At 37.2% G+C, this 7486-nt stretch overlaps 1 long non-coding RNA gene across 1 annotated transcript; it reads right to left on the bottom strand.

Moving 5' to 3' along the window:
• Nucleotides 1-1824: 1824 nt before the first annotated feature.
• LOC134494971 (uncharacterized) lies at nt 1825-2428 on the bottom strand. Its single transcript, XR_010067735.1, has 2 exons — nt 2246-2428; nt 1825-2065 (listed from the first exon to the last, which is right to left on the bottom strand). It is a non-coding gene; the product is annotated as an uncharacterized LOC134494971 (long non-coding RNA).
• Nucleotides 2429-7486: the final 5058 nt, after the last annotated feature.

Genomic DNA, 7486 nt, shown 5'->3' with positions numbered 1-7486 from the left:
ACCTTAAACAAAGAAGATTTGTCATCGCTGTCATTCTGTCATCCAGAATCCTTTAGGAGAATGCCAGAAAATGTTATGGAAGTTACTTGACCTAGTATTAGTCTGGCTTCTGAGTTTGAGACCAGATAGAGTCTCTCACATTGGTGCAGGGGTGGGCAACTTGAAACTTCAGAGCTGTATGTGGTTGCCAATCCCCTGTGGCTGCTCACCATTTTAAAATGGGAAGCACACAGAAATGATATGTTCATTGAGGCTATGCAAAATGCCCAAAGGGGTGCTTTGCCAAACCTCTTAGCATGAAAGAGGTGTCCTTCCTCAACTGCTTCAAGGCAGACATGTCTTCAAGAAGGTTCAGCCCAGTTGCTCTAAAGCCTTTCCCATTTTGTCTCCATAAGCATGTGCATGCACAGCTACTTACTTTGCCTGCCCCCAAATAGAAGTGTTGCTTGTATACACATATGGAAACAACTGGAGAAAATTGCCTGGTGGGATTTTTGCTTAGGTGGGACTCCCTAGGTCATTAAAAAAAAAAAAAAATTGGACAAAAGAGGCACAACTCAGAAAAGTGTGAATGAAATCTTCTTCATTGTCCCCAATTGGAGGACATGGGACAATAGCTTACTTTAAGTTATAGGAAGGTAGACTGTAGTTCAGAGCAGTTTGACTGTGGTATCAATGAAAGGATTAGCAAGCTCCTCATCATTGAACATCTTCAAGAAGAGGCTGGACAGCTATCTATCAGGAACATTTTAATTTGATTTTCTGTTTCAAGTACGGAAAAGCCTTTTCCATTCTATGCTATTCTAGTAGGGATGGAGTTCAATTTTTGCCCAAACTCTTACTGAATGACAAATTCAGTCTTAGAGACTGGGAAATAATCAGAGTGTATCAGCACATTTGGGACGCGGTGGCGCTGCGGGTTAAACCGCTGAGCTGTCGATCGGAAGGTCGGCGGTTCGAAACCGCGCGGCGGGGTGAGCTCCCGTTGCTCGTCCCAGCTTCTGCACACCAAGCAGTTCGAAAACATGCAAATGTGAGTAGATTAATTGGTACCGCTTCGGCGGGAAGGTAACGGCGTTCCGTGAGTCATACTGGCCACATGACCCGGAAGTGTCTATGACAACGCCGGCTCCAAGGCTTTGAAACGGAGATGAGCACCGCCCCCTAGAGTCGGACACGACTGGACTTTACGTCAAGGGAAACCTTTACCTTTACCTTTATCAGCACATTTAGCTATACTCCCCAACCCTATCCCTTCACCCAAATATAAATACCTTGATCCTCCACATTTCAGATTAAGACTTCTTGGCAGCGATATCTTTTTGAAGGAACAAGCCAAGTTCAGATCCCACAGGGTTAACCATTCAGAACTTTTCAAACTTTGTAGGACATGATAGGTGCCAAAGAAGCCTTTCGTGAATATTCATGGCACCTCACCTTTATGAGTCTACACTGTATAGTCTGAGAACAGAAGTCCACACTGCCACAGAAATATGGGCATGCAGGTGTGAGCATGATGGGTCTGATCTTAAATGTTTTTAATAAAATAAATCATCACTGGCTTATTTAACACCAGTGGTCACCGAAGTATGTAGAATTAATGGATAAAATAATGCACAGCAATGCATACTAAATATTTGCTAACTACAGCTGCCAGCAGTTAAGGACCTTTCTTCCGCCTAAATGCACAGTGGCATAACAAATTGAAAAAAAAAAACAAGTGTACAGTTTTTGCAACTGGTCACCAGAGACATGAATGCATAAATTATTATTTAAAATGAAAAAAAAAACAAAAACAAAGCACCAAAATATCATTATAGCATGAAAGGGCAGAGTGATGCATTTTAATTAATTTCTAAAGGACACATTATCTTGTCTTCTCTCTCCTGCATCATTAATTTTGAAGCCTATACTGTTCTGAGATGTCTCATCTGCATTTGCGTGCATATAGTCATTGCAACCATGGCATCACAGAGACAGCAGCCCCCGAGGATTCAAAAAGTCCCAAAGGGTTTTGTAATACTGAACAACAAGTTCCTGTATCACAGGCTCACAAGCAGGATACCTTAAAGTGTATCCTGGGTGACCAAAACAGAGGTGGCAAGACACCATCAATAAGGACATGCAAATTGAGGGTCTGCACCCTGAGGAGGCAGATGATCAGGCAAAGTGACGTTTCAGGATCCAAAAAAGCAGACCCCGCAACAGCGGGAAAATGCTAGGAAGAAGAAGGCAAGCAGAATACCTTAAAGATGATGAGTCTTTCCTGGACTATATTGTGAAGGCATCTTGCCCTAATGTATGGTTTTTATACTTGATAATCTCCATATTGATATATTCAGTGATTTTTCCATGCCAAGTTGTCTGTATTTTTTTCTAGGTATTCTTTCCATGTTGTTGCATTAATTTGCCATTTCAATACTTTTAAGCCTGTCTTGGGACATTAAAAAAAACCTGCAAATGTAAATGACAGAAATAGCAGCTCCTTTAATTCCCTAATGTTTCATTAATCTCACAAACCACATCAACCATACAGTTTACTGGGCTTTAATTTCCCTTATCCAGAGTTAGCATTGCTTGCTTCAGCTTAGGATAATGTTGGCCAGTAATGAATACAATTCTTAGAACATTTAATTACAAGTACAACAAGGTTGATTTATTATTTAAATACACTTTCCAAACCGAACTTTTCTGAATGTCAAGCACTATATATTAAAATGATCATCCCAGGACAGAATCAAGTATTGTTCTTGGTCTTTTTAAGCAGGCAGTGAACTGGATCCAGATATTGCTGGAAGGGGAGAGAAAGAGTGATGAAAGATGGCCAATTGCATCTGATACTTGGATTCCATCATACTTAGCATAAATGATAGCATATATTCTGGTAAAAATGGGAAATCCTTTAAGTTGGGGAACTTTGGTGGTGGGTGGGATTTATTATTTTATTTTATTTTATTTTATTTTGTGAGAGTCCTTCAAAATAATAGAGAAATTTTGGTTTTTGGCAGAACATTTATCTTACCTGTAGGTTGTTGTTTTTTAAACAAACTTCCTAATCTTCCTAGCTGTTTTTCTTCCAAACTGATTTGGAAGATTTTCCAGTTAAGTGGGCAAAACAAATTGAAAACTGAGCTCAACAAAAGTACTTGGAGAGGACTGTGCATAGGAGTGCAATGTCAGAAGAGCTACCAGATGTGTAACCCTGGTTCTGCAGTTATAAACCATGGCCCTTCATCCAAGCAAATGTACACAGGAATGTAAGAGCTTCACAAAATGTAGGTCAAGGCAATACACATGTCAACACTGGAGAACTGAAAAAATTCAGGGCCCTCAGGAAAAATGTTCTTTGACTTGTAATGCGATCTATTATTAATATTTTTCCTGTCTTCCTGACAGGACTCCAAGGCAAGTGGTAATAACTTTATATATAAAAGACATGAGAAAGTAGTAGCAACATATGAAGACACTTGAAAGAACATGATAGAATCTGTCCACTGGCTAAGCTTTAGATTTGGCTGCAGTGAGGGTATTAAACTGTTGGTCTATAATTATTCCATGATAAATAGAGAATATCTTCAGATGAATTTGATTGTCCCCCTTGGGGGAAAGGATACTTACTCAGCTAGAGAGCTAGATAGTCTAAAATTTTGTTCCCCCCACCACCCAGTGGTAAGGCTCTGAAGAATACAATAGAAGATGTCCACTCCCTAAGTCCACTACTTACTTCAGATATACTGTCTGAGCAGATGGCATCTCTAATAGAAGGTTTTCTTCATAGTCTCAAGTCATATGTCCATATTAAATTATTCTGGAATAATAAGATATGTAATATTCAGTAGGTAGCAAGCTACAGGTTACCAGAGTATCTTAAAGTTATTCTCAAGCGCTATTAAGAATAACTGTAAGAAATTGTGAAAACTGGAGATATACAGCCCATATTAGCTGAAAATATCTTATTTAATAATAACAGCCACAACATTAGAAAACAGGAGAAGGCCTAAATTTATGGATTAGAACAGAAAATAAGGGAATTTGTATTAATTAATTGTGATGGAAGCCAAGAAGACAATTATAATTTTTTATAGAGATTAACATGATATATAAACTTTTGAAATGATACATTTCAGGAAGCATCTGCCCTCTGTACCAATGCTGAAACACAGGTAAAATAAAACAAGTATATTTAGTAATTGAAAGCTATGCCTACATACAAAACAAGCTTCAAAATCCAGTTTTTCTCCCCAGAACGAATATTTCTTAACAAAATCCTAAAAGAGTGTCTCACAAAAATTAGTTAATTAATTAATTATTTTTTAAAAAATCTCCAAACCCAAAGAATTTCCCTGACTTAAAGAAATTCCCATTTTTACCAGAATGTGTTCTATCATTTATATTAAGAATGATGGCATTCAAATGTCAGATGCAACCAACCATCTTATCTTTATTCATTAAATTATGTTATTATTAACTGACCATTACTAAGCATACATAGGTGTCAGTCACACTGTTTCCAGTAAAAAAATTCTGTATATCCTGCCCTTAAGGTATTGTAGTATCTAATAGCAGACCATTCCTTCAAATCATTCTGGTGCTATTGTGTTAATATGACTTTTAAACAATGTAACATTATGATGTTGGTCTGAACAAACATTCACATACTGTACATGAGATTAAAAAGCTATTTTGAACCCTAATTGCTATGGAAGCATTTTTGCTGTTCCTGTATGTGTAAACCAAGTCTTCAAATGTGACTAGTTTGTTTGTTTATTTCTATAGCCACCCACTTGTACAAGACCTGGGTGGATTGCAAAGGTTAACATCAGCAGTATGAACTGGTTAACATAAGTAAATAGTTGAACTAGCTAACATGACAGCAAGCCACAACTCTTCTGTAAAAGTCAGTGTGGAGAAGCTAAAACCCTAACCAACATGGTCAACATACATTGTGAGTGAGGAGCAGGCCAGGCACTGATGCCTTTCCCTGAAGTGGATTGTGCATTACAACAGGTACTCCATTTACAGTCTGCAGGTAAACAGTGTTCTTCACTATGAACTGGCAAACTATAAAAGAGCCTAGTTAGTCACAGCCTTTTCACCTGAAACAACCAAACAACATGGCCTGTAAGGCTACCAACAGAAGGGGATATTTTTCACCCTGAATGTCTACAATCTGTCCATTCATTTTCCTTATTTCTTTATTCATGGAAAGAAGGAAACGGAGAAGGAAAACAGCTTTCAAATGTATTCAAAAGTTATGTTCCACCCTCACACAAATGACTTATAAAGTGTGCCTGGATATGACAATAATAAAACTGCACCAGGGACAGGCCAGCTATTAATGTGAACTTGATTGACTGAAGAGATGTTTGAAAATGATTGCCAACTCAGGAAGAATTTGGATAAACAACAGTAAGGTTAATGAATTGTGAAAGTCATTGATAGACAAGGCAAATTAAAAAAAATAAACATCAACAGGAAACAATCAATGCTCACCATATGTTCTTTGCTGGACTTAAGCCTCAGTTAGATCCTAATGGCTCCATGCAGCAAATATTTCAGGAACAACAAATACTGCAGGAAGGGAGAAAAGAAAAGAAAGGAAAAAAAAAAAAAACGAGGAATAGGATGTATATATGCATATGTATATGTGTGTGTGTATGTATGTGTGTGTGGGTGTGTGTGTATGTGTATGTACACACACACACACACACACACAGAAACATACTTTACAAAATGTTGCTTTAGAGAACAGTTTAAACACCATTGAAGTGATTTGTGTTGGCTGACAGTCTGAAAGCTGCTAATTTTCATCTGAATGCTTCCTCAGTTCTCATGATGCACTTCTGCAACAGTCCATTATATTTGCATGTAGAGTAATAAATAAAAGAAGCAGCCTTTGAAACAGAACTGTACTCTGAGAGCAGAGTTATTTGATAACTGATGTACTTTGATTTTTGCTGCGGGAAAACATTTTATTTCTATTTCCCTCTGCAAGTGAACATTTGAAAAACCTTTAATTAATTTACAAGTATACTTTGTGCTCAGTGTTTAATACAATGTTTCTCTAACTTTTTGCAACAATAGACCACTAAATATATTTTTAAAAAATCTTGAGGCCAGACTATTAAACAAACACCTGCTCCCTGAATTTCTGTCTTTAGCAGCCTGGGCAAATAAAATAATAATTACAGTTGCAGTTGTGTATCCTTTCCTTCACCTCCATATTAAAAACCTAAATTTTGTACCAAAAAATGTAATTCAAAATTAGATATTGATTTCCCTCTTGAGGCACTGGTGTAGCCATGGGCATTGGTCTAGCCAGCTGATTCTTGATGTGAATGGACAGACAGGCTAAGTCAATGAGCAGGCTTTGGCCAGCTGACTGTTGGAGACCTCCATGCTTGTACCAATAATTAGCTGGCCTTCTGGTGTCACTGAACACAGGATGGTGTGGCTGAAATGGTGACTGAGTGGTAGCAGATGAACTTGAAATGGCTGTGGTGGACCATCTGGAGAAACTTCATGGATCACAGATGGTTCATGGACCACTTTTGAGAATCACCTGCTTCGGGGGAAAGATACTCAGAAGTAGAAAACATGGGAACTTTGAAGAGGGTGTACCTAAGCTTAAAACAAGGGAACTGTTAGAGTTGGAAGGTTTTGCATATCATTGGTTCACATGTGTGCAATTGTCAGAACATTTTAAAGTGGATAAACAGAATTTTAAATTTGTCAATTAAATGACTCAATTTGAAATGGAACTCTGTATAAATGATGAACGTGTTATTACAAAGATGTATAAAATGTTGCAGATGAATTTAGAAGATGAACAAGTTAAAGAATGTTAGATTAAATGGGATAAGAATTTTGGATACAATATTATGTTGGAGCAATGGGAGAACATGGAGAACAAAGGTTTGAAATTTACTTTGAATTATAACTTAAAAGAGATTTTTTATAAAATGATGTGTTGTTGGTATTTAACTCCTGATAAGCTGTCAAAAATGTATAATGGAGTAACAAATGTTTGTTGGAAATGTTCTCTTGTTGAAGGAACTTTTTATCATCTTTGGTGGACTTGTGAGAAGGCCAAAAAAATTTGGGATCAAATATGTGCTAATATTAAAGTGGACTTACAAAAAAAATCCAGAACAATTTCTCTTGGGATTGATGGAGAAGAAGCTCAAGAAACAACATGGGAATTTGCTTTTATACATGATTACAGCAGCAAGACTTTTATAGGCATAAAGACGGAAAGAACCACAAATTCCTACAGTGGAGGAATGAATGATTAAACTGATGGAACTGGCCCAAATGGCAAAGTTAACAGAGTTGATAAGAGAAAATACTGTGTCTGGATTTGTTCCTATTTGGCAACCACTTTTAGATTATTTGCTTGTGTCAAAAAAATAATAATGAAGTTTTGATTTTGGGTTTTAATGATTAAATGGTTTGATTTGATAGAAATGTTACTAAGGTTTAACTA

The sequence above is a fragment of the Candoia aspera genome, chromosome 3 (genome assembly GCF_035149785.1).
Source record: "Candoia aspera isolate rCanAsp1 chromosome 3, rCanAsp1.hap2, whole genome shotgun sequence".
NCBI classification, from domain to species: Eukaryota; Metazoa; Chordata; class Lepidosauria; order Squamata; family Boidae; genus Candoia; species Candoia aspera.
Note: the sequence above shows the minus strand (reverse complement) of the source record. Positions and strands in the feature narration are given on the sequence as shown.